The sequence below is a fragment of the Alligator mississippiensis genome, chromosome 7 (genome assembly GCF_030867095.1).
Source record: "Alligator mississippiensis isolate rAllMis1 chromosome 7, rAllMis1, whole genome shotgun sequence".
NCBI classification, from domain to species: Eukaryota; Metazoa; Chordata; order Crocodylia; family Alligatoridae; genus Alligator; species Alligator mississippiensis.
Window position 1 is genome coordinate 87,861,395 of NC_081830.1, and position 24,390 is coordinate 87,885,784.

At 49.5% G+C, this 24,390-nt stretch overlaps 1 long non-coding RNA gene across 2 annotated transcripts in view; it reads left to right on the forward strand.

Annotated features, from left to right (window-relative positions):
- The window catches only part of LOC132251457 (uncharacterized), a 47,598-nt gene extending 24,353 nt beyond the window's left edge, over positions 1-23,245 (forward strand). The window contains exons 2-3 of one of the 2 annotated variants that reach the window (XR_009463557.1): positions 9,117-9,474; positions 21,878-23,245. This is a non-coding gene — a long non-coding RNA (uncharacterized LOC132251457). Of the gene's footprint in view, positions 1-9,116; positions 9,475-10,558; positions 14,336-21,877 lie in introns of those variants that run through there. The other variant, XR_009463556.1, reaches the window with a different exon arrangement.
- The last annotated feature ends 1,145 nt before the right edge of the window (positions 23,246-24,390 follow it).

Genomic DNA, 24,390 nt, shown 5'->3' on the forward strand with positions numbered 1-24,390 from the left:
GGAGGTGGAAGGTGACACCACGTGTAGTTTGGGTCTGTGTTCAAGCACGACTAATCTATGCACCAATGGGGTGGGGGATACATTTCCCATCTGTTAGTCATGTAGAAGGGGGTGGGAAAAGTCCCTATTTATCCCCACGTGGAGACGATCCTGGATTTTGATATGTTAAAAGCAGCTTCCTATGCAGCTATGTTGCCAAAGGGCTACGGGGCTCCTCTCAGCTGCTGCCCCAGCAAATTGTGGGGTGTGTTGGATGGGAAAGCACCTGTGGGGTGGCTGTAAGCAGTATGTGGTGCTGAGGCTACCATTCCTCGGCCAATCCCTCAGCAGCTAACGCCCCAGATACCCGGGCCTGCATTCGGTCACCGGGTCTCTACAATGTGCTCAGTGTACCGATAGAAGCTGTACTTTTAAAGACGCTCTGTTGTTTAGACAACAGAGGATAAGACTCGGGAGATGGTCCCTCCGTTAAGTTACAGGCAGGCAAAGGGAGGGCAGAGGTTGCCTACTGGTCCACAAATAAATATTAGTGCTAGTTCTTCTCCTTCACTGTATGCCTGTGTTTCCTGAACCCAGAGATCGCTATACCTGCCATATCGTCGTCTTCTCATGTGCCTCTCAAGTGAGTTAGTATTAGGAAAGAGCCGTTAGCCTCAGTCGGTGCTCCTAGTGCCTTGCACATATTCATTTGTCCTCCTTTGAGGTAGGTGTTTGCAGTTCTACCTCTGCTTCCCCTCTTGCAACATAGGCAATGTGGATAGTCATCTCTCCTCATGCTTGTACTGAGTCCTGGCCTCTTGCACGTACATACACAGTGTGCCGTCGCCCTGGGATGTGCATCTTCCAGCTGCACACCTGGCAGCTTTCCAAGGCCCTCGGGATCAGCGCTGATGTGCACGGGGACAGGAGCCCTTGTGCAAAGGGCACAGATTCTGCTTTTCTCTCTGAGCTCTGTCTGTGCTACAGGACAAGTTTTTAACTAATATAAATAGTCTTGTGATGTCTAAGAGTACTCCGGTTTGCATTGGGTCCTCCTCTTCCGTCCTCACCGGACAGCCCATTGACAACATCATGGTGCCTGACTTTGGTTATGCTGTAGCTTAGGTTGGCTTTGCTCACAAGCCGCACCAAGCGGTGCAGTGAATCATGTCTGATGGTCCTCCCATAGCTGCAAGATGTGTGATTAAATGCTAAACCAAGCAAAGAGAAGCAAATTTAGCCTATTTAAAACATGTTTACTATACCCAAGTCTGCATGGCTCTTGTTTTATAGCCTATACCCTGCAAATGAAGTACCTGAGGAGCCCATTAAATGGATAATCATCAAGTACCACCGTGAGGACGTACGGTAGCCACCAGCCTCGCTAAAAGGCTGGAGTTGATGAATGAACAACATTTCATGGTGGAAATGCATATTATATTGTTAGTGCTCCATGCTGTAAAATTGCTTTGCAGTAATGTTTGAGGAAGGAATAGGCTCATTACCACAATACCGTGCAATAAGGAGATGACATGAAGAGCTGCTGGGGTCTGGTGATTAGGTGGTGGACTCCATCATCTGCTTGTCCATCTAGTCTGCTAGCCCAAAGCCTTCTTGCAGGGCTTCATCACCTTGGCCTTGAAGTTAGTGACTGGACCCTGAGTTTACTGGCAAAAATGTTTCCCTTCCTCCATCTGGAGAGAAACTGCAGGCATGTGTGCTGAGGCATTTCCAGTAGAGCTAATAAAAAGACCCATTAAAGTGATGAGCTGCCCATTACCACCTCTCTCCCCTTCTCTCCTGTCTGGAGATGTGCTGAGATCCATCACTCGTGTTTGTCCACAGTGTTCACGGCTCCGTCTCCATCGCATCCCCCTCACCGAACCATGGTATGAATGCAGGGAGGCACCACAGGCCTGGGACCTCCACTGGCTTCAGGATTTGGCCCTGGGAGCAGAGAGGTGGTGCTAGGTATCTTGGTTTAGATCCTTCGCTCTCCTTGCTTGGTAGCTCTCTCTTCTATATAAGCTGCTCCAGGGACGTGCAGGCCCAGAGCCCCCCAGCAGCATAAATGAGGAGTGGGTTTTGGCTTATTCAGTGGGATATTTTATTCAACTTTCCTTGCTGCAGCTTGAGCCCATTGCTCCTTCTGTCGTCTGCCCCCGCCGAGACCAGCCCAGCTCCATCCTCTTTGCAGCCCCCCTGCAGGGAGGTGAAGCTGCTATTCAATCCCCCTCGGTCTTCTCTTCTGCAGACTCAGTCAGCCCATTTTCCTCAGCCTCTCCTCTCCAGTCATGTCCCCCAGCCCCGAAACATTTTCATTGCCCACTACAGGGTTTCAAAAGGGCTCTGTATGGCAGAAAGGGGCTTCTCCAAGGCTCTGCATGGAGATCCAGACAGGCGGTAGCTTTTCATCGCTGTTCACAGCTCTGCCTATGAGAAGGCAAAGGGCATGCAGATCTGCTGCTCACCGGGCCTAAAACAGAGCAAATATCCATGGCCTTTGCTCCCCACAGGAGATCTGGGCCTGGAGATTCAGTCCCAGGGGGGAAGCCCTAATACCAGGAGGGCTGAGGACTCTGGTGCTCAGGCCCAGCTCCCCGTCATCAGTGCCCGGCCTTGGAAAATGAATGGCTCTGACACGCTGGTAACATCCCTCAACCTGCATGGAGCAAGAGGGGCTACGTGTCCTGAGTTGAACATGGTCCATTCAGATCCCAGCCAGAGATCACCACTCGCCGCCGTCCCTGCTGCGGCATCTCGAACGGAGCCGCCCATCACTGGCCCTCACCAAGGATGCAGCAATTGCATTTAGGACATTTTATATATCCTCAAGAGGAGCCTGGTGTTGCAGCTACTGTGCACCAGTGGGATGAACAAGCCCTGGTGGGAATGGGGCATCCCAATCCTGGTAATTAGAAGTGGCTCAGTGAGGGTAAGGACCTAATTTTAGGCTTTTTTTCCCACCCAAGACAGTGGAGAACCCCCTCGTCCCTGCTCTGAGTGACGGGTGGGTGTGACAAGGCCATGCTTATAGCTTTGGGGTCTGTAAAATTCAGGCTGCTGAATGGTTATGGGAGCACGGCAAAGTCTGTGTTTGTTCTTCTCTGGGTCCTCCTGAGGGGTACGGAGGAAGGCAGCGATGCTGGACTCTTTCCCACTTGCTGCTCTGCCAGCTCTCCCCAGCTAGGCTTGCCTTATGGGTCAATCCTCAGGTGACCGGCTGCAGCAGTTGCCCTCAGCAAAGGGAGGGAAATGCATGTGGAGGATCCAGTCCTTGCCTTTGCAGCAGGTGCCAGGACCCCTGCAGCCACCGGCTGAGCCCCAAGGACTGTGGGGATGGAGGGTGAGCCTGCTCCCCTTCCGCCCGCAGGGCCTGTGCATGAGGCTGCCTTCATCCCAGCAACGTGGCGGTGCACAGATGTTGTGAGAGGAGGTGGTTGGCGTTGCTAAGGCTCAGAGCTAGAGTTTGGGAGGTGTCGTGCCTGGAAGAGGCTGCAGATGACTTGCACTCGAGCCTGGTGTGAATTCACCGCCTCCCACCTCTCCTCCACAACCCCATACACCCATCTCTTTCCCATGGACTGTGCGATTGCAGGGCCCCGAGCTGTCTTGCTGTTCCACCACAGCGAGCATCAGGCACAAAAAGGCAGCAGGAGTCTGTCCCCAGCCCGACAGCGCCTTAGTGGTTCATGCGCACTGCGTGATGGAGCTGGATGTGGTCGTTGCCTCTTGTGCATGCAAAATGCTGCTAGATTTCAGTGCAGGGAGAGCCGGATTAGGCTGCTGTCCCCTGCAAAGTGGCATCCCCCAGTTGTATGGGTAGGATTTTTCCTGCTGGAGAACACAGGACCAGCTCTGTGCCTGGCAGCTGGGGACATCCCCAGGTGCAGAAGGAAGGGGAGAGCATCTCGGTGCATAGGAAGCTGTCGTGCCAGGGTGGAGGGGATGAAGAGCAGGGTCTGGACAACCTTAACTCCACGTCCAAATAGGCGACAGCCTTGAGGGATCATGAGCAATGAGTAGGTCAAGCATGCCCTCCCTGCCCTCTGCTGTCCCCCCCAGCTCTGGCTGCAGAAGCCTGGCTTGCCCCCCACTTTCCCCTCTCTGCTTACCCTTGCTGCCGCTCTGGCAAGCTCCATGGAGAATTGAGTTCTTGGGGGCATCGTCTTAAATTTGGGGGTGTCTTGGATTTGGGCAAATGGGATATGCTGCTGCTGCTACCGAGTTGGGCCAGGGCCAGAGCAAGTGCATGCTCTGTGCCTGGCGAAGGAGAGGGACTAGGGTCTACTGAAGCAGGAGCTGGGGCAGAGGTTGTGGGGGGAGGCAGTAAGTGGGGACAGGAGGCCTGGGGGTGGGTAGTAGGCAACAGATGTGAGCTGGAGCCACAGCAGCTGCCTGTCCCCTCACCCCCTTGTATGCACATCTAAGGTGAGGAGAACCTCGTCTTGGATTTGAGCAAATACGGTAGTTTGACGCTGCGTCCCACTTACATATTGGCTCGGAGATCATGGGGGACAGGCAGTAACCTACCTAAACTCATCCTCCGCTGCACATGGTTAAAACCTGTGGCACTAAACCGCGCCCATCCCCAGACATCGTGGCACGTGGGCCAGTGCTCTAGCAAGAGGATGAGACAAGTCGCCACCTGTTCAGCTGCAGCAGCCTCCAGCAGGGCTGTCTGCGGGGAGGGACGATAATAGCCACGGACAAAGACATGTATTTTTTTTTCTCCTGCCAGCATGAACATATAATTTCAGAAAGTGCAGGCAGATAATGCTTCCTGGGACACTCGTATGAGCTCTTTCACTTGACGGCATATCTGGCACATGTGACAAGGCTGAGTAGCTGCCTCACTCGCCTGGATCATGTGAGGTCTGCCTAAAACCTCTCTGCTGCTGCTCTGAGAGTCTTCAGTCCCACAGTGATGTCCTTGTGTCTCTTGTAACACATATTTCTGTTGCAGTCCAGGACCCTGTGAGCCAAACCCCTTCTCCTCCCTTCCTGCCCCTTTCCTGGCATTGTATGATGCTCAGTCTTTACTGGGTATGTCTCCACATGCATTTATGCCAGCTTAGATTTACTGTGCACTAATTTACTGCACAGTAAGTGGAAATAGGCTGGTGTCTACATGTGCAGACATTAAAGCTCATTCATGAACTCAAGTTAGTCCCAAGCCAGTCCACACACACAGTGTTACTGCACAGTAAGAGGTCTACACATGCATTACTGTGTAGTAACTAATCAGGTGTAAATTTGATACTTGCATAATGCAGATATCAGATTTACACTTAAGTCAGTATAAGGCACCATATGTACTGTATAGTACAGGCATGCATGTGTAGACATGTCTGTACTGAGCAGTAATTTTTTTTACTGTGCAGTAAATGTGCACACGTAGATGCACCCACTGAGTGTCTGACTTTCAGCCGCTCTGCCCTGTATAACAGACTCCACTCCAACACAAGTGGTTCTCTGTGTCTCTCGTATGCAAGAGCCGTTGAAAGGTCCAGCTCCTTGCGCTCCAGATGTGTGCGAGGTAGGCTTTGACCCCGGCTGAGATCCCTGAATAAGGTCCAAACAGCGTGCAGGAGTCTGGCATTCCCTTTAGAAGCACGTAATGATGGGATGACTGATGACACATGAATGACCTCCTGCATAGAAAGCGGAGGAAACATGCCTAAACTCGGTGGCTGATAACTGTGTGATATTCTGCCTGCATGAGGGAAGGCTGCAGTGTTTCCGTGCCGTGCAAAGGCAAGTGTCTCTGAGACACTTTACTGTCAAATAAAAATTGCTGGGAACTATATTAAGCTCCTTTTGAGCAGCTCTGGTAATTAGTAAAATAAAATAGTTAGCAATAATGAGCAGTCTGCTCCTTTCTTGCCTTTTCCATGATTTACCATCACCGCACTGCCTATATACTACAGAAGGTGGCATGTTAGGAACAGAGCGGAGGTGTAGAAAATCCCTTCCCTCTGTGCAGATGTCGGCTCAGTGAGCTTCACAATGCCCTTGCGACAGGGGAAGTGTCAGACAAGGCAGCGAGTTGCTAACCTGGGCATAGCAACTGAAAAAAAAAAAGATCACGTGCTTAGCTCTGGCTCGGCTAATCCCTAGGTTAATGCATGCTCGGGGAACATGGGACATCCTGCTTTGAGCTGAGCTCCTGTCCATTCAAGGTAAAACTGACCTCTGTGCCCAGCAAACTCTGCATCTGCCCCCTGTGCTGAGCTCCACTCTTGGCAAATGGCTGCTGAACCTGCGTCCTGTTCTGGAAGCTCACTAAATCCCAGGTCTGTTATACAGCTAGGGAAACTGAGGCTCCAGGCAGACTCCTAGCTTCCCGTGTTGCCCGAAGGGATCGTGTGCCAGGAGGGAAGAGAAATCTCATTGTTTTGACTCTCGTGCATGGGGTGTACCCGCTTGAAGTGGGAAATACTGTGATTGCCTTGTGTGCGTGTGTTCCTGGACAGTGTGTTTCTTCCCAGTGCCTTGTTGTCCCCGGGGAGGGATGCCCAGGTTTCTCTGAAAGGCCATTAGCCTTGGCACGGAGGACTGAAGGGGATTCGGGGCCTTCCTTGGGGACTCCCTCAAGCCCATCACCCTGTCCCTCCATCTTCTGCTGCTTCCTGTCTCTGCACTTCCTAATAGATGCCTTCAGTCTTTGCAACTTCACTGATGCACACTACACACCTGCATGTGCACACACTCCTTTTACACCTCCTGCTAGCATGGCAGTGGGCATGTCTACATGTGCACTTTAATGCACGTTAGCCTATTTTAATGCGCATTAAAGCATCACAAAAGCATGCTATTTGGCTAATGTGCATTAAAATACGCCAGTGTGCATTAAGTATCACTTAAAACATGCCCTTTAGTTAATGCACTTTTTCTTAGTACCTCACAAATGAAGGCATTTTTCCGGGGGTGGGGGAACACTTTAATTAGCAAGCCATGCTAATTAAAAGTGCCAGAACATTGCATGTATCAGCGTCCCCCGACACTGAAAAATGGCAGTGGGGCACTTTGAACTAAAGCTCATCAAACAAGCTTTAGTTCAAAGCACCCCACCACCATTTTTCAGCACGGGGACACTGATACACACATTGCTAGTCTGCTAGAGCGTGTTCATTTCTGTGCTCCAGCTGACTTGATTAATCGAGTCTGCTTCAATGCGCTAGATTTCCAGCATGTCAGAGCCTGCTCCCTGCATGTCTATAGGAGCCCAAAGGTACTAGATTTAATGTGCATTAGCTAAAGCACATTAATGCACATGTAGATGTGCCCAGTGTCGGAGTGAGCTTGTAGCCATGGTGGTCCAGGATTCATGGGAGAGGCAAAGATTTCTTAGGCTGATATCTTTTTATTGAAGCACCTGTATAGTTGATACACAAGTTCCCAAATGCGAGACCTTCTTCATTAGGTCACTCTTGCACATGCACACACTCACACTCCTCCTCTGCACTTTGGGATGGATACATGCAGTGTCCACAAGATGGCACCGTTGCACACTACACGGACATGCACACATGCACATCCGAGTGTCTCTAAACCCCAGCTTGCAGAAGTCACAAGATGGGTTTAACCTCCTAAGAAGTTTTCTAAGCAATAAATGTTGGGTTCTTTCTCTGTTTTCTGGTATCTGAGCCTTCAAGGCGTGCTTCTGTCAAGTTTTCATGCTTTTCCTGCAATCCCAAGGGCAAGAAATTTTGGAGAAAAATAATGGGGGGGTGGGGGGGAGTCAGAAATTCATGTGAAATATCAGGACTCCAGCTGCTAGAGATGAAGAGAAACACTTCAAGCTGGAAGAGTCGCACTAAAATTGCAGCGGGGACGAGACTGAATCTCTTATGCTGGTTTCTGGAATTGGAAACCGTTTGAACTTTCAGCTGACTTGCAGCTTATGAATTGCAGTTTGATTTTTTTTATGAGCTGCTATGTCTGCCTTGTGAGCATCCTCTGTCATGTACGGTCTTCCAGCCTTGTGGGGAGGAGCAGGGGAGCGGTGCCTGCACCGCTGTCTTTGAAAGGGATCCTAGGAACAATTAACTAGTGAAGAGCCTGGCAGGGGCATCGCAGCATGCTGGTGAAGGCTTGATTTGATTTTGTTGTAGGGCGCTGTGGTCCCCCAGAAGCAGCGGGACCTCTCCAGGGACAGAACAAGGACATCAACAGGCCTTGAAAGCCACCAGGCTTTGGAGCCTGGGAGGTGAAGTCCAGAGGACTTTCAGGGAAGGGAAACAGGCAGGATGGCATTGTGGCTCACTGTGTCCCCCTCTCCTCCCCACGGCCCATCTCCAGACCAGAAGGAGGTCTGCTGCTTCAGTAAGAGGCTGCCTGCACACTCATCGGCTCTGCCTCTCCCCAAGGAGAGCATGACAGACATAGCGGGACCTTCCAAGAGAAGCCACAAGTTCCTGACCTTGCAAGTAGATGGGTCCCAGAAACTCCAGACCACCCTGACCTAAGCTCCAAGCCCCAAGGAAACAGCAGAGTAGCCTGTGCAGACCAAGGGAAGCTTCCTAGCACATGGGCCTACTATAACGAGACCCAAACGCGGAAGTCGGAGAGTGTCCAGGAAAGGGTGCTCCCCGAGGCATGTGATGGCACAATGGTCCTCACCCTGCAGGCCGTTTCCCGTGGGGGCTGGCAGTGCTGTCACTAGCTCTTGCCCTGCCAGGCCCCATGCTGCGTCTATCGGGAGTAAATCTTGTTTCGGGGTGTGACTCTTTGCTATGCTGAAGGCTCCCTGCCGTGCTCAGACTCGCTGGTGCTGAAACCGCCATCTCTCTATGAATATATAACTAGCTCTGAGTATTCAATTAGCAGGGAATTTGGTTTCTTTCATTGTTGAGCAATTGCAATGGGGGAAAAGTTAATTTTATGGTTGCTGAGATCCTTTTATTTGCAATGACAAAGTAAGGAAACTCCGGCAGCACAGTTATCTGTTATGGCGCTCTTTTATAATCCTTTCCGCTGTATAAATGACACAGTGAGAAATCTCCTTATTAGTCTAGATGCCAACAGTTCTTTCACTAATTGTAATGGTGGGAATTAGTGGCACGGCCCTTGTGGGGCCTGGCCATGAAAAAAGGTCTCTTCTTCCATTAAGAATACTTTTTTTTTTTTTTTAGAAGAACCCCAATGCTCCTCTGGACGTCAGCATGGAGACAGCAAAATGGCAGCTTTGCATTTGATCCTAGTGCCAGGAACATCTCCCAGTGCTTCGTTCTCCCACCCATGGGCGACTGGCGCCTCTTGAGTCTGCAGGGGGCACCCGCAAAAGCTGTCGGCAGCGTGAGTGGCAGGGACAGCCCTGTCAGGGGCATGTGCCCCCCCCATGTTCCCCTACCGGTCGCCTATGCTCCCACCCGTATGCCATAGGCATTGTTTGGAAGAGAGCTGGCTTCTGGTCCAATGAAACTACAATAAAGAAGAAGATTTTGAGTGGAACTGGACAGCTCAGGGATCTGCTGGGCCAATAGAGAACAGGTCTGTCATTTGTCTGGCTTGATTATTGTCTGTCAGGAAGGCATTTGTGGATGGGGGGAGCGAGGAGAGAGGAAACCCAGCTCCAAAATCTTTTCAGGCCTGATTCCAGGGTTGGGTTCAGTCTGTTACTGTAGTTCCTTGCATACGCCATGTACCTCTCCCTAAAATCTAGCTGCTGGAAATAAGGGTGCATTATTGTCGGGGAAATAGGATAACTGCAGTTGTTGCCACTTAAGTCTTGGCCAGGGAAAAGTGGAAGTAAAGATGCTCATGTTACACACAGGGCTCATCTAGCTGCTGGCTGTGGATGTTTTCTTCCCCCTCTTTTTTTCTTTGTTATACCTTTCAAAAATAAGGGGTGGTTTACAGTGTGGGACAGGCTTACCATGAGAAAATACAGTGTTGAGATGGAGCACATCTCTGTGTGGGAATCCAGATCCAGTGGCCAATCCAAACACCCCCAAATATCAGTCGTGTTCCAATGTGGTTCCATCCCTGGCACAGAAGTGTTGCCAGCAGATCGAGGGCAATGATTGTTCCCCTCTATTCAGCACTGGGGAGGCCACATCTGGAGTCCTGTGTCCAGCTGTGGGCCCCCGCTGCAGAAAGGATGTGGGCACATTAGAGAGAGTCCAGCGGAGGGCAACAAAAATGGTTGGGGGCTGGGGGACAGGACTGGTGAGGAGAGGCTGAGGGACCTGGGTTAATTCAGCCTGGAGAAGAGAAGACCGAGGTGGATTTGATATCAGTCTTTAGCTCCCTGCAGGGAGGCTGCAAAGAGGATGGAGCTGGGCTGGACTCAGTGGGGGCAGATGACAGAAGGAGCAATGGGCTCAAGCTGCAGCAAGGGAAGTTGAGGGTGGGTATTAGGAGAAACTTTCTCCCTAGGAGGGTGGTGAAGTGCTGGAACAGGCTCCCCAGAGAGGTGGTGGAAGTGCTGTCCTTGGAGGTTTTTAGGACCCGGGTAGACAAAGCCTTGTCTGGGATGATGTGGTTGGGGCTGGTCCTGCTTGGAGCAGGGAGTTGGACTAGATGTGACCTCCTGAGATCCCTTCCAGTGCTCGTTGTCTGTGATTCTATTAAGGAGCAAGAAAAGCCTGGAGGGATGAACCCTGAGGACGGCAATAGCAGGTCAGGACCGAGATGTGCGAGTGGTTCATTGAGGAGAGTCTCTGTACACAACAAGAGCAAGACTGCTGCTGGGATGATGTGTCTACTTGTGGTGTCTGCACTTTAAGAAAGAAGTTGTAAAGCTGGGAAGGGATTCCAGAAAGAGCTGCAAAAATACCGGAGCACTGCAGATCTGCTGTACAGAGGGAGACTTTAAAAAAGCTTGCTTTAGTTTATCAAAGAGAAGGGGAAGAAAAGATTGGATCACAGGCTACAAGGACCTAGATGGGAAGGCGATGTCTGAGAGCAAAGGGACTTTTAATTTAGCAGATGAAGGCGTAAGAAGCTGGAAGCTGAAATGAGATAAATTCTGGCTCAGACATAGCGTGTCAATCTTGTGCAGTTAGGCTAGTTAACCATGCAACAACTGAGGCCAATTTCCCATTGCTTCATTTTATTGAAGTCCAGATTGGATGTGTTCCTAACAGATGCACATTCGCTCAGGCAGAAGGTACGGGCTGGACTCAGGAAGCAGCAGGTGTTTTTTTTCTTCTGACCTGTGCAGTAGTATAACCTGGGGGCAAGGGGTGAACAGGGCATCAGCCTCAAGCAGTAACTTAGGGGGAGTCCCCCCAGCTGAGTGTGTGCCCCAGTGACCTTGCCTCGTCCTTGTTCTGTGAGTAGCCTTGCACTTTCCAGGGCTGCCTATGCCAGGTGGTGAGTGCATTTTAAACCATAACTAAGGTAAAATGCTGCAGGTAGCTTGGTGATGGTGCCCGGCGCTCTCAGTGTTTGATGAGAGATGCAAACCCCTTAAATGATGGAGCCGAAAAGATCGCTGGGTTTATCTGAATGTCAGATCTTCTGGGTCCAAGCTCTGTTTATAAGAAGAGAAATGCACTCAGTATGTGTCTGGCGGGAATATTGATTGAGGGAAGCATTGGAAAGGGGACATAATGTAGGACAGGAATACGAGATGCCCAAAAGATTAGCATAGGTTAATTCTGAAAGGGAGCGAGGGATGCGTTCCAAATACTGATTAGCCTGGACGTTGCCAGACGGATGTGACATTCAGCAAAGCACGGAGGGCAGCTGGATGCACCATACGTCTCCCGTACCAGGCAGGAGCCACGTGACACTCTCTGGGGCAATAAAAGCCACGTGCAACCAGCTGCTGTCTGCCACTGCCTTCACTTTTGCATTTGGGGACCCGAGGAAGTTGGCAGAAGGGTACCTGGGTGTTCAGAAGAAAGGGGATAACTGCTGTGTGAATGTGGGGGGTAGTTTAGAGATGGCCAGGAGTGAGATGGGAGGTGTGTGGGGGTGGAGGAGATCTCCCAGCTTTGAGATAAGCTCAGGGAAAGCTGAGATGACGTTCTGCATCTAAAGGATTGGCGTGGCCTCAAGGACCCGTGTCTGAGGGCTTCACAGTCCAAATGCATTTATTCTGCACTGTTGCCCTCAACATATTGTTGCAGGGAGGCTGAATGGCCTTCTCCAGGACATCCCAGGAGCCAGGCTCTGAGCCAGGCTTCAGAACCAGATCCCCAGACTTAGGGGCTCTTCTGTAGTGGTCCAGACAGGGCTGCCGAGAAGCCCACCCCTGCCCACAACATCCTGCTGCACCCACACCCACCCTGGATATGAGGCCCCAGGAGACCTCCCCGCAATACTGCTCCTAAATATGCTGGAGATTGAGAGCTCAAGAGCATTGGGGGTATTCCTGTAGCCTCATTTCTGGGCATGACACATGGGGAACAGAAGAGGCCAGCCAGCAGAGGTGTACCTAGTACTTCTGGGGTGCGTCTACACATGCACTTTAACGTGCATTAGCCTATTTTCATGTGCATTTAAGCGTCGCTAAACAAAACCATGCTATTTGGCTAATGCACATTAAATAGTCTGATACACATTAAGTGTTACTTAAAAACCTTTAGTTAACGTGCATTAAGGCAGGTTAATGTGCATTTTCTTAGTAGCAGATTTAATGTGCATTAACTAAAGTGCACTAATGCACATATAGACATGCCCCTGCTGCCCTGGGTATGGATGTTGTCAGCTGGGAGAAGGGCAGGCAACTTAGTGCATTGTGGCATTGCCAATGGCTTCTTAGCACGTGGAGCAACATGACCTCCTGCTCCTTTGTGTTGTGTGGCTCCTGGATAATGGCCATTGATCCCTTTCTTCCCTGCAGGGATGAGCATGATCAGGGTTACTGTTAGATCCAGTGGATAATTTGGGGTTTTTATTATTATTATCTTAAAACTTCAATCAAATTTCAAAGCCCCCCAAAACTGTCATTAACATTGGTTCCCCATGCCAGACCTGGTCAAAAACTTCACATTGTAAATGGTGTGTTTCTATAAGTTAGAAAAATGTCTGTGCTATCCTACCCACCGCTCCACAGCCAGTCCAGGCAATCCCTCCGTTTTGGTGCAGGGGTGCTGGATTTGCAAGAACATCTCTAACAGATTCTCCTAAAGGTGCCCAAAATTTCCTTCCCTGAGGGCTGCATGGGCAACGTGGTGGCAGCTTCAGAGTCGTAATGAGACCGTGACCTGCAGTCAGGTCCGTGCAGATGCAACGGTTCGCTGCCGGGGTGTTAACTTCTATCACATAGAGGAAATGTCAGTGTCAATGATCTTTTAACGAGAAGTTTCTGCCAACCGATTCTACAGGACTAAGGTTGTCATTAGCACTATGTAACAACAGCTTTATTGAACCAGATCCTTCCAAGCAAAACCCATTCTTGTAGATGGCAGTCTTTATATTAACTATTGATATTTGCACATATAAGCAGAGATTTTTCTTTCTTAACTGTCACTCCCCCGATACACGTGCGATGAAGCAAAGCTCGTTAGCAGGGAGTCAGCAATGAGCCTTGCAGTGACAGAAGCCAGCTCTTCTCAGGACAAAACCTACTCAAGTAGATGTTGTTGATTTTTAACTCCTTGAATGGAAAAATTAAGCCACTGGTCTCCTCAAGGGGAAGCTGAGATGTGCCTATACTGCCTCCCACGTGCTTCTGAGGCTGCCAGCCCAGGAAGAAAACAATCCCACCAACTTACCAAAATTACTGTGAAGCCGTGTTTTACAGTGTGCTCAAGGATACTGTTGGGACCTGTGCCCCAGGGTCATTGTGGTGGTGGCATAGACATGCCCCAAAGGCCACTGGTGAGCAGATGCTGCTCCTGATTGACCAGAGTGGAGTTATCTCTGTGACAAAGTGCAGACATGGGGCTAGCCGTCTGGCACAGGAGATGACCACTTGAGAACTGGCATTTGATATACAGGCAAAGCAGGGCTCCTCAAGCCGTTCTGGATTTTAGCCCTGAGCTCCTAGAGAAGGCAAAGTCCCTGCCATCTACAACACTGATCACCCGCAGCTTTGTTTTTAAATGAGGAGGGCAGCAGGGTGGGTCAGCACGCAGGTCCAACAACGCGTGCTAACTTTTCCATACTCAGAAGAGACCTGCAGCTCTCTGCCTGTGGCTGGACAAGACGGAGTTGGTTATCATGGGAAGTGGTTCACTCAACAGTTATGTTTTTTTTGTTAATGAATACCATATTTTCCTACATATAATACACACTTCCCTCCAAAAAACTGACACTGGAAATTGTAATGCGCATTATATGTGAGAAATACGGTAAGAGCAGTTTCTGCTGCTCACTGGACAAACGTGAACATAAGAGCTGGAGGAGTCTCACAGGGAGGGGAAGGATGAGCAGGCTCAGGTCCTCAGCTGCTGGTTTTCAGGTATGTATTGCAAGGAATGAGCTTTTAAAATTAATTTTAATCTGCCTTTCAAAAACCAGGGGTGTCTCTTACTCCAGGGCATGTTGTACGTGAGGAAATACGGTACTGATGATGCAACGCGGACATGTATTTGCTAGTGTGTGTACATATGCACATATTTCATTCATGCTCCTAAACAGACATTGATATTTTGGGCCCGGCTCTGATGCTGCATGTTCAGCTGCAAACGTGCAGTAACTTCACCAGTCAGCGAGCCTGATTCTGGTCTGACATCGATTTACGCATGGATCTGACACTTGGTATCATTGAAATGTCTCCAGCATGACAACAGGAAAAGGTGGAGTTGTATTCAACTCATGAAAATTTGGTAGAAGTCAGAGTGAGGTTGCTTTCTGTTTGAGGGGTACAACGCAGTGCCGAATAGGTATCGGAGCTAGCACAGGCCCTGGAAGCTATGGTTTTTAGCAAGGTACCTTTAGCCTGGATGAAGCATCATGCTCGAATACCACCATACTGCATCTCACCCCCAAGCTAGCATCTCTGCTTGGTGCAGTATTGGGTAATGTGGATATTTTGTCCACGGTACAGTATGTTTGTGGTTGCATCTCTGTGTAAGGGAGATTTCCAAAGGCACATATTGGAAAACCTTGGCGTCCAACCCCCAGTAGGATTCAGGGGCTCACCTGGCTCTTGCATCCTTCAAAATCTTCCCCTATATTCTGAGATAAAAAAAGTCAAACAAGCTTTTGTGGTTTTGGTTAAAGAATCAACTGGATAATGTCCTCATGTTTGCCTTTAGCTGGAAGGCAAAACATTTGCTTGGTTGCCTTGAGAATCTTTCTTTACTTGTATTTATTAATTAATTTAATAACCCCTGTATCAATGGATGGATGGACAGACAGGGGATGGATTTAAACTGTGTCGCTATTGGTCAGTAATCAGACTTCACTTCTTCACTGACCTTTCTGTATACTCTTACATTGCTCAGACTCACCTAAAACTTTCCATGCTTTGGTTTAACTGTTTTAAACAAGATCGCAGATGATTAAGGTAGAATCTGGGTTAGGATTATTGAACTATAGGAAAGTAGTGGGGTGCGGGACCTCACGAAGTCGCCTAGTCCAGCCTCCCTGCTCAAGGCAGGATCACCCCCGGTTAAACCAGCCCAGCCAAGTGTCTTCGTTACAGATTCCTTATCCCCCATTGCAATCATGCTCGATGAGGCCACAGTAACACAAGAACGGCAAATACAACCTTTGCCATCCATTCTTGAAGGCCTCCGAGGGGTGGCTGAAACATCTGTTTCACATATAGCGAACCAGATGGAGTTGGGGTGGGAGAAGTAGGAATGCTTCCTTTTGTCCTTCTCTGGGGCAAGGTGCGCGTGTCTCTGAATCGGTTAAGCCATTTGACTTGCACTGTCCAGTCACACCAAGGGAGAGCGGGCAGCAGGTCTGCAGCATCGCTAAGGATGGATCGTATGTGTGGTGTGGTAATTCTTAGAATAAGAGAAAATGAGGACTGTCAGGGAGCTCACGAGGTTGCATCTAATCCAACCCCCACTCAAGGCAGGACCAGCCCCAACTACGTCATCCCAGCCAAGGCTTTGTTCAGCCAGGGCTTTAAAACCTTTGAGGATGGAGAGCCCACCACCACTCTGGGGAGCCTGTCCCAGCGCTTCACCACCCTCCCCGTGAGAGAGTTTTTGCTAATGTCCAACCTAAACATCCCTTGCTGCAGCTTGAGCCCATTGCTCCTTCTGTCGTCTGCCCCCACTGAGACCAGCCCAGCTCCATCCTCTTTGCAGCCCCCCTGCAGGGAGGTGAAGCTGCTATTCAATCCCCCTCGGTCTTCTCTTCTGCAGACTCAATCAGCCCATTTCCCTCAGCCTCTCCTCACCAGTCCTGTCCCCCAGCCCCCAACCATTTTCGTTGCCCTCCACTGGACTCTCTCCAATGTGTCCTCATCCTTTCTGTAGTGGGGGCCACAGCTGGACACAGGACTCCAGATGTGGCCTCCCCCGTGCTGAACAGAGGGGAAGAATCGCTGCTCTCCATCTGCTGGCATCACTCCTTCTGGAAATGAAGGATGTGGAAGTGAAAATGCCCTCTATTGTAGAGAAAACATTCTGAGGAACATTTTTATTTCTGCAGATATGTCTCATTGTTTTCAAAGAAAAAACATAGATCTGATTTCCAACCCCCTGCCCCCCACCTGCCCCCCAGTCATCCCTCCTCCCCCATATTTGCAAAGTTTCAATAAATAACAATAACTCCAGAAAAATTGGATGATTTCCATGAAGCATTTTGGGCAACCTCCCCCCCAACAATAATTTTTTCAAATGCTTTCACAGGAAATATTTACCATGTCGGACATGGTCTGTCAGTCTGTCTAATTCCAGTGGATACCATTTCTTTCCAACAGCAAGGACGGGCCCTTCTGGTGTGGACAGTAATCGGTCTCTAGCGCACACTTAATTTCTTACAATTATTGATTTTTTCCCCCCCTCTCTGCCACCCTGCCGTACTTCATCAGCCACGCACACTTGAACAGTTGGCCAGTGGCCCCTTAAATGATCTTGAAGCATGTTTCCAGGGCTGCCCGGTGGCTGCCTGTTTTTCTTGCTGCGATCTCCATGGGCTGTCGTTGCTGCGTCGTTAATGTAAAGAAAGCAAATGTTATGGCACAATTCATTGGGTTAACGAAGGAAAGCGATGTTGTAAGGTGAAGAGGCAGTGCATGGTCCAAAGCTTGTATTTTTTCCCACCTTAGCGTATCATTTTTCAGACTCCAGCTCCATCCTGGTTGAACATTTTGTGCTTGTGTCTCCTATCCACGTATTACGGGGGCTGGGCTAGGGAAGGAGACTAGTCATTGAGCGCAGAATATTTTTCTTCTACCTCATTACGTTGAAACCAGCTCAATCTCAGAGTGAGCAAATATTGCTGACTGATGGATGTGTTCAGTGCTTGTGGGGGATACGTTCGTAGATTCAGCGCAGCTCCCGGGGCTACTTGCCTGTTTCATAAAAATTACCATCGTAATGGAGCTTAGCCCAGATAGTCCGCTTCAGGTCAAGGTCAAGGCAAATTGATGAGGGCTGGTGAGAAAGCCCGCCGTACTGTTTCCTGCCTGGCTCCTGGCCTGTACATAAATGCCCGGAGTCCCCAGGACTTTCACTTACAAATTGCATCGTAAAGTTAGTTCAGGTGTTAAGTGCAACAGTAAAAACGGAGTCCCATAACAAGCGGAGTCTTTCCAGCTCTGAGGCCACTGGCTGGGACTTGAGATGTGAGCGGTGGGAGCTTGGAAATGTTTATTTCATAGATTCATAGATTCATATTTGTCCATGGAAAACTGGTAAGTGTCCTAGCTGGAAAGTTTTCATAATTATGTAACGAAGGAAAGCTGTGAATGGAGTATGTGGAGCATGGTGGGCCCAGAAGCGTGGTCAGACTTGAATTTAATCAGGTTTCCTTAATTCTAACACCCAGTTGGAGCCAGCTTGAGCTGAAGACAGAGAGGTTTCAGGAAAGGGTCCTCTGGGCCTGAGGTGTGAGAAGCTGAACTCACTGAGCATCCCTCTGTGCTGCAGTGCTCAGTCCTGAGCCCTGCGGTCGTTAGCTGGAGTCTGGTCCCCAGGGGGCATGTCTATACATGTATTAACGCGTTCTAGTTAATGTGCATTAAAGCTAGTACCTCCATGGGAAGGTACTAGGAAAATGCACATTAGTCTGGCTTAATGCACGTTCACTAGAGCACGGCTTTTTAAGTGACGCTTAATGTGCATTAGCCTATTCTAATGCGCATTAACTAAATAGCACTTTTTTTTAGTGAGGTTTAAATGCACATTAAAATAGGCTGATGCACATTAAAGTGCATGTGTAGACGTACCCCCAGCTGTGCCTATTGAGGACTTTCCATAAAGCAGCTGGCAAGGATGTTTGGGGCTGGGCCGAGGAAAGAGCAGAGTGCCGGTTGAAGCCCATGCTCCCTATTACCACCACCCATGTGACTGGCATATCGGTCTGGGTGAAGCCAGGCTCTGTTTGGGTATCAGTGGGGTTGGTTTGTTGGCACCCAGCTGGAATAGTTGGGAGCAGAGCTGAGGTTGGACGTTAAGTTACTTCTGTCACCTCCAGCTTTCAAAGCTTCATTCTTGGGCAGTTTGCTAGTCGGTCAGGCAGGAGTGAATGGAGCCATAGCCTGCTCCCTGCACCTCGTCTCTGCCCTTGCAAAGCCACGCACCTCCAGTCCTTGCTGACACGGTAGCCAGCTCATTAGCTTAAAATGATCCAACCTGACCAACACAATGCATCTTCTTCCAGGACCTCTGACTGTGTCTTATTCCCGTCAGCCCCTAGCTGAGCCTGGACATTTCAAATGGGCTTTGGAAACCTTGACCTTGTTTTTCTTTGAAATAAAGACTTGAAGGAAAGCTGCCTCCGGTGTGGGAAAGGGGCTGTTCTGAACCTCATTGCCGAGGCAAAAGGGCTGCCCCAGATGAACGCAGGCAGCTGCGTGGAGGGATGGAGGGGGAGCCTGGGGCCAAGCGCTGGGAGTGTTTGCGCTGCGGCGGGTTATGTTTTTAATCAATTCCACATTAATGATGGGCGGGGATGTAATTAAAACAGGATGGCTGTTGATGTGGTACAGCTGGCTGCTGCTTGAGTGAGGCAGATCTGTTCTATAATGCATGGCTTGAACTCCAGCCTTGCCTCGCTTCACTCGGAGAAGGACTTTGTCATAAGTAGCTGTGATTTAGAGCCGTGCAATCTGAAATGCAGACCTTCCTCTGCAACCCAAGGCTGTTTCTTAAACATTGCTGTTTTATTCTGCCGCGCTCAACTTCTTTTATTGGAAGTGTTTCTGTCTCTGCCCTTTCCAGGCAAAAACAGTACTCTTCTGGTTGTGCTGACTGGGGCAGGTAAGGAATGGGCCTCGTTTTTGTTTTTTTTTTAAATGAAAAGAACAAAATGAAAATACATTTCCAGAGCTAAATTCCAGGCACTCACCTGCAGTTATGGACTTGACCCCTGGATATCAGCAAAAACTTCTTCAGAGCTGTGGACCCTCCATCACTGGAGGTGTCAAGAAGAGGGTGGACAGCCCCTGGTTGGGGATGATCGAGGCGTAGCGATGCCTATGTTCTGCTATGGGGCTTGCCCAGGCTTCTGGGCTGTGCTGGTTGCCCTTCCCCACTTCCTGCTCCTTGTGTCGGGGTGTTTTTAATCCTTCCCCAGAGGCAGTGGGTGCTGGCTGCAACCTAGACTGGGGATGGGGACTGCCCTTAGCTCTTTTACTAAGGCAACAGGGATTCCTGTAGTGAGTGACTTCTCCAGGGTGAACGAGCGAGTGACACCTCCTCCTATGATACCAGCGGACATGCTCCAGGGTCATGCCAAAGGCTGATCCCCATCCCCAGCCCTGAACATACACCCGGGCACGTAAGCTGGGGTGTGAAAGCTGGCCAGCTGTGATGCAACCCCATCTCTTCTTTGTATGTACTGGCCAGAGGCACTGGTGTGCCTTCATCTCACTGGCTTCAGAGTGACCTTGACAAATGGGAGGATTGGGCCAAAAGAAATCCCATGCGGTTCAACGAGGACAAGTGCAAAGTCCTGCACTGAGGAGGGAGCAATCCCCTGCACCGGTGCAGGCTGGGGGTGACGGGCTGGGCAGCAGCTCTGCAGAAAGGACCTGGGGGGACAGGGGACAAGGAGCTGGACAGGAGCCAGCAGTGTGCCCTTGTGCCAAGAAGGCGAATGGCATCCTGGGCTGCATTGGTAGGAGCGATGCCAGCAGGTCGAGGGCAGTGATCCTTCCCCTCTATTCAGCACTGGGGAGGCCACATCTGGAGTCCTGTGTCCAGCTGTGGCCCCACTACAGAAGGGATGTGGACACATTGGAGAGAGTCCAGCGGAGGGCAATGAAAATGGTTGTGGGGCTGGGGGACAGGACTGGTGAGGAGAGCCTGAGGGAACTGGGCTGATTTAGTCTGCAGAAGAGGAGACCAAGGGGGATTGAATAGCAGCCTTCACCTCCCTGCAGGGGGGCTGCAAAGAGGATGGAGCTGGGCTGGTCTCAGTGGGGGCAGATGACAGAAGGAGCAATGGGCTCAAGCTGCAGCAAGGGAGGTTGAGGTTGGGTATTAGGAAAAAAATTCTTACGCGGAGGGTGGTGAAGCACTGGAACAGGCTTCCCAGAGAGGTGGTGCAGTCTCTATCCTTGGAGGTGTTGAAGACCTGGGTAGACAAAGCCTTGGCTGGGATGATGGAGTTGGGGCTGGTCCTGCTTGGAGCAGGGGGTTGCACTAGATGTGACCTGCTGAGCTCCCTCCCAGCCTTCATTTTCTATGAGTCTAAGTATCCTTGGGTAGGGACACAGCAATAGCACATAGTATATTAGGACAGAAAGTGAAGATTACCCTAATTAAATTAACGTTGGAAATGAGAATGTTTTAAATAATTGAGTTGCAAACAGTTGACATTAACAACCCCACATTAATTCAGAATCACTAGGCGGGGACCATGGCACAGTACAAAAACTTAAGGGTTTCCTCTCAAAATGTTCCATTAAAAGCAATTAAGAGGCAATTAGTTGTTATGTGGAACAATAAATAATTGAGGACTATTGATTTTCATGCTTAAGAAGTGATAGCTGGGAACAGCGTTTGCAAACGGAGTGAATTGTTATCTTTTAGAAAAGAAGGAGACATATGCATGACTCCTTGTGCAGATTAGTTGTCGGCTAATTGGATATTTCATGTTGCAAAGGGAACCTAAAAAAGTGTTGAATATTGTGCTCATTTGGAAACCTTTAAAGGGAGGAAGAAAAGACGGAGCAGCAAGTTGTAGCTGCCACTGTTTTACCCATACGCAAGCGCCCCAAAGCGTGTTACGAAGCGAGCGCACGGCCGTCTCTGCAACCAGGGAAGCGGTGCTGTTCTTGGTTGAAGCAAGATAGATGTTTGACAGCAAAGGGGAGCTAGGCAAAGTGCAGGCAAGGGATCACGGATAACTTCTCTGCCTGTCTTTGCAAGCTGTAACTTGTGGCAGGGAAAATATAATTATTCAACAAATGCTGCGGAATAAAATGTCCATTAATGTATTGCCTGGGAGATGTGTTCAGGGATGCAGAGGACAGGATTGGACGTGGGGAATCTGGGATTTTGAGAAGAGAGGTGTGGATTCTGTTTTGCATCATCACATATAACACAGCGCATCTTTTCTTCAGGTCCAAAGAAACTAGAAGCTTTATTAATATGCTAGGGGCCTAAGACTACATTATTCATAATAATAGCATCAAGGGCTGGAAGGGACCTCAAAAGATTGAGTCCAACCCCCCTGCTCTGGGCAGGAATACTGATTTTCTTAAAATATTCAGTTTAAGATTGAAGCCAAACAAATACACCTTTATTGGAATATGCATTCATTTTCTCTGTCATTAAAAGCACAACAAACTAGGCAAGAATAATCAAAAGATGTTCTTTCTTTAGTCCTGTGCTCATTACAATTAAATGCACTTCTCTTTCAGATTCATAACACAAGATCAAGCCGTCCTGAGCATCTTGACCGGGCATCCAGTGCATCACCAAAAGTTGTTTCCACACCTGAGTTAATGTTTTTAGCTAAAGTTAAAAAAACAGCTGTAGGGCTGTGAGAGCGGAGCTCTAGTACCAGGTGAACCAACAGCAGTACTGCAAAAGAAAGAATAGCTTGATTAATATAACATTATGAGCATTAAAAAAAAACAGGAGAGAGGGGTCATTAATGCCTCTGGAATGAAGAGTGTAGCAGGAATCAGGTAGATGTCAAGTGACTCCTTCAGCGCTGCCTGAGTAGAAATGCCTGTCTCTCCCAGCAAAAGCTTGCAAAGATTTTTTTTCCAACTATGTGAGTTGCTTTAATAAAAGATATACCCGGATTTACCCAAAGAAACTTGTTTGCCTACGTCTCCCCCAGGCAGTTGGTTTGAAAGATTGGGTGGAGCAGGCATCAAAGGGGGCACGGCTGCACCGCTGCATCCCCCGCTAGATCCACCCCTGGGACCACAAGCGTGGTTTTCAGACTTTTTCTGGCTACGTACCCTTTTACCTGCACAACTGTTGCTTGTACCCCCTGCACTTGGCACATCTCTGCGTGGCTGTTTCTTAGGAGGAGTGTCATCCCCTACTCCCCACAACATGAGGAGCAATGCCCTCACTCATCACATGTTGACCAATGTCCTCTTTGAACCAGGACACAAGTAGAGTAAGTGCTTTGCACAAGGTCAAAAGCAATCCAAGGTCATCCTGAGCTAAGCAGCCTATGAGACCCACATGGTTAAAGCCTGGCTTTAAATGGAGGCTAATACTATTCCTGTGTTTGCTTTAGATGCTATAAGCCCTTTGGCAAAGTGACTGTCTCTGTGATTTTTTTACAGCACTTTTTGCAATAGATCCTGCATATTGGTTGGTACCCTGGTACTATAACTCAAATATTAATAATAAAATAAGCCAGTATAGACCCTAGGCTTGCTCTGTCCTAGCTTGTCTGATTTGGAGGTGATATTGTAGACCTTACCTGCTTAAAAGTGCTTGCTTTGGAGAAGCTATTTTAATTTACTGCATAAGACCAGGGACTGAGAGGATCAAAGTGCAGGAGCTGTGGTGAAGACGGGAGCAGGCGTTGATTAATAACAAAGGGATGGCAGAGAATAGCAGGAGCTCCTAAATTAGGGCTGTGAACGAGTGGCAGGGAGAGCAGAGCTAGGGCTGCACAATTCAAGGTCACTTGGTCGTTGCTTGAGGTCTTGCAGGGATTTTAGCCTGGAGAAGTTGAAGACAGCTGATTTCATAGATTTCATAGACATTAGGGCTGGAAGGGATCTCGGAAGATCATCGAGTCCAGCCCCCTGCCCAAAGGGCAGGAAGTCAGCTGGAGTCATAGGATCCCAGCAAGATAAGCATCCAGTTTCATCTTGAAGGTGTTCAATGAAGGTGCTTGAACCACCTTCGGTGGCAGGCTGTTCCAGACCTTGGGGGCTCGGACAGTAAAGAAGTCTTTCCTTATGTCCAGCCTGAAACGGTCATGTAGTAGTTTATGACCGTTCAACCTAGTCGTCATCCCTTGGGACGCTCTGGTGAACAAACCTTCCCCCAGATCCTGGTGGTCACCCCTGATAAACTTGTAGGTGGCCATCAGATCACCCCTGAGCCTGCGCTTTTCCAGGCTGAAGAGCCCCAGGGATCTCAGCCTGTCATGGTAGGGTCTGCTTCCCTGACCTCTGATCATGCGCATGGCTCTCCTCTGCACTCTCTCAAGCTTCTCCACAGCCTTTTTGAATTGTGGAGCCCAAAACTGGACGCAGTACTCCAGCTGCGGCCTCACCAAGGCCGAGTACAGGGGGAGAATGACTTTCCAGGATTTTCATGGGGCATGGAGGAAAGGAGCAAGTTGGAGGGTGTGCACCCCTGCCCTGGATCTTGTTCTTAGTGGGGGTAGAAACTGTTGCACAGCCCATGCTATTAAATGCAAGGTGCAATGGGTCAGCTTCAAGAGGAAGACCCTGGATCAGGGCTGACCTGTGGCCTAGAGGTCAGAGCACCCAGGACTGACTCACCCACCGTGCGTAGGTGCATGAAGCGAAACAGGATTCAGCCTTTGCCTCCAGCGGGCAGGTGGATATGAAGGACCAAGCCATTTTAAAGGGGACTGTCTCTGAAGCAGAGCCTGCAAAGGAATGGCTCATGATGTGAACGGATATGTCAACATCAGGGAGAAAGGTCCCCAAAAAATTCAGGCCTGGCCAACCCCCATGGGTGAGGATGCTCTGGTGCCCAGTCAACTGGGTGCTGGTATAGTCTGGCTTATTTTCAGAGCTATTTTTCCTGTGAAATGCTTTTGCTTTAGGCCAAGTACTATGAAAAGGGACATGTCCTCACTGCATGCCACCATCCCTGCTCTGAGGAAGGAGAGAGCTTCAGCGCTAGGGCATAAATCAGTCCTGCCGAAGCCAGTCTGAGATCAGGGGACTTGTCCCATCCCACCTTGAGCCGGGGGCTGGCT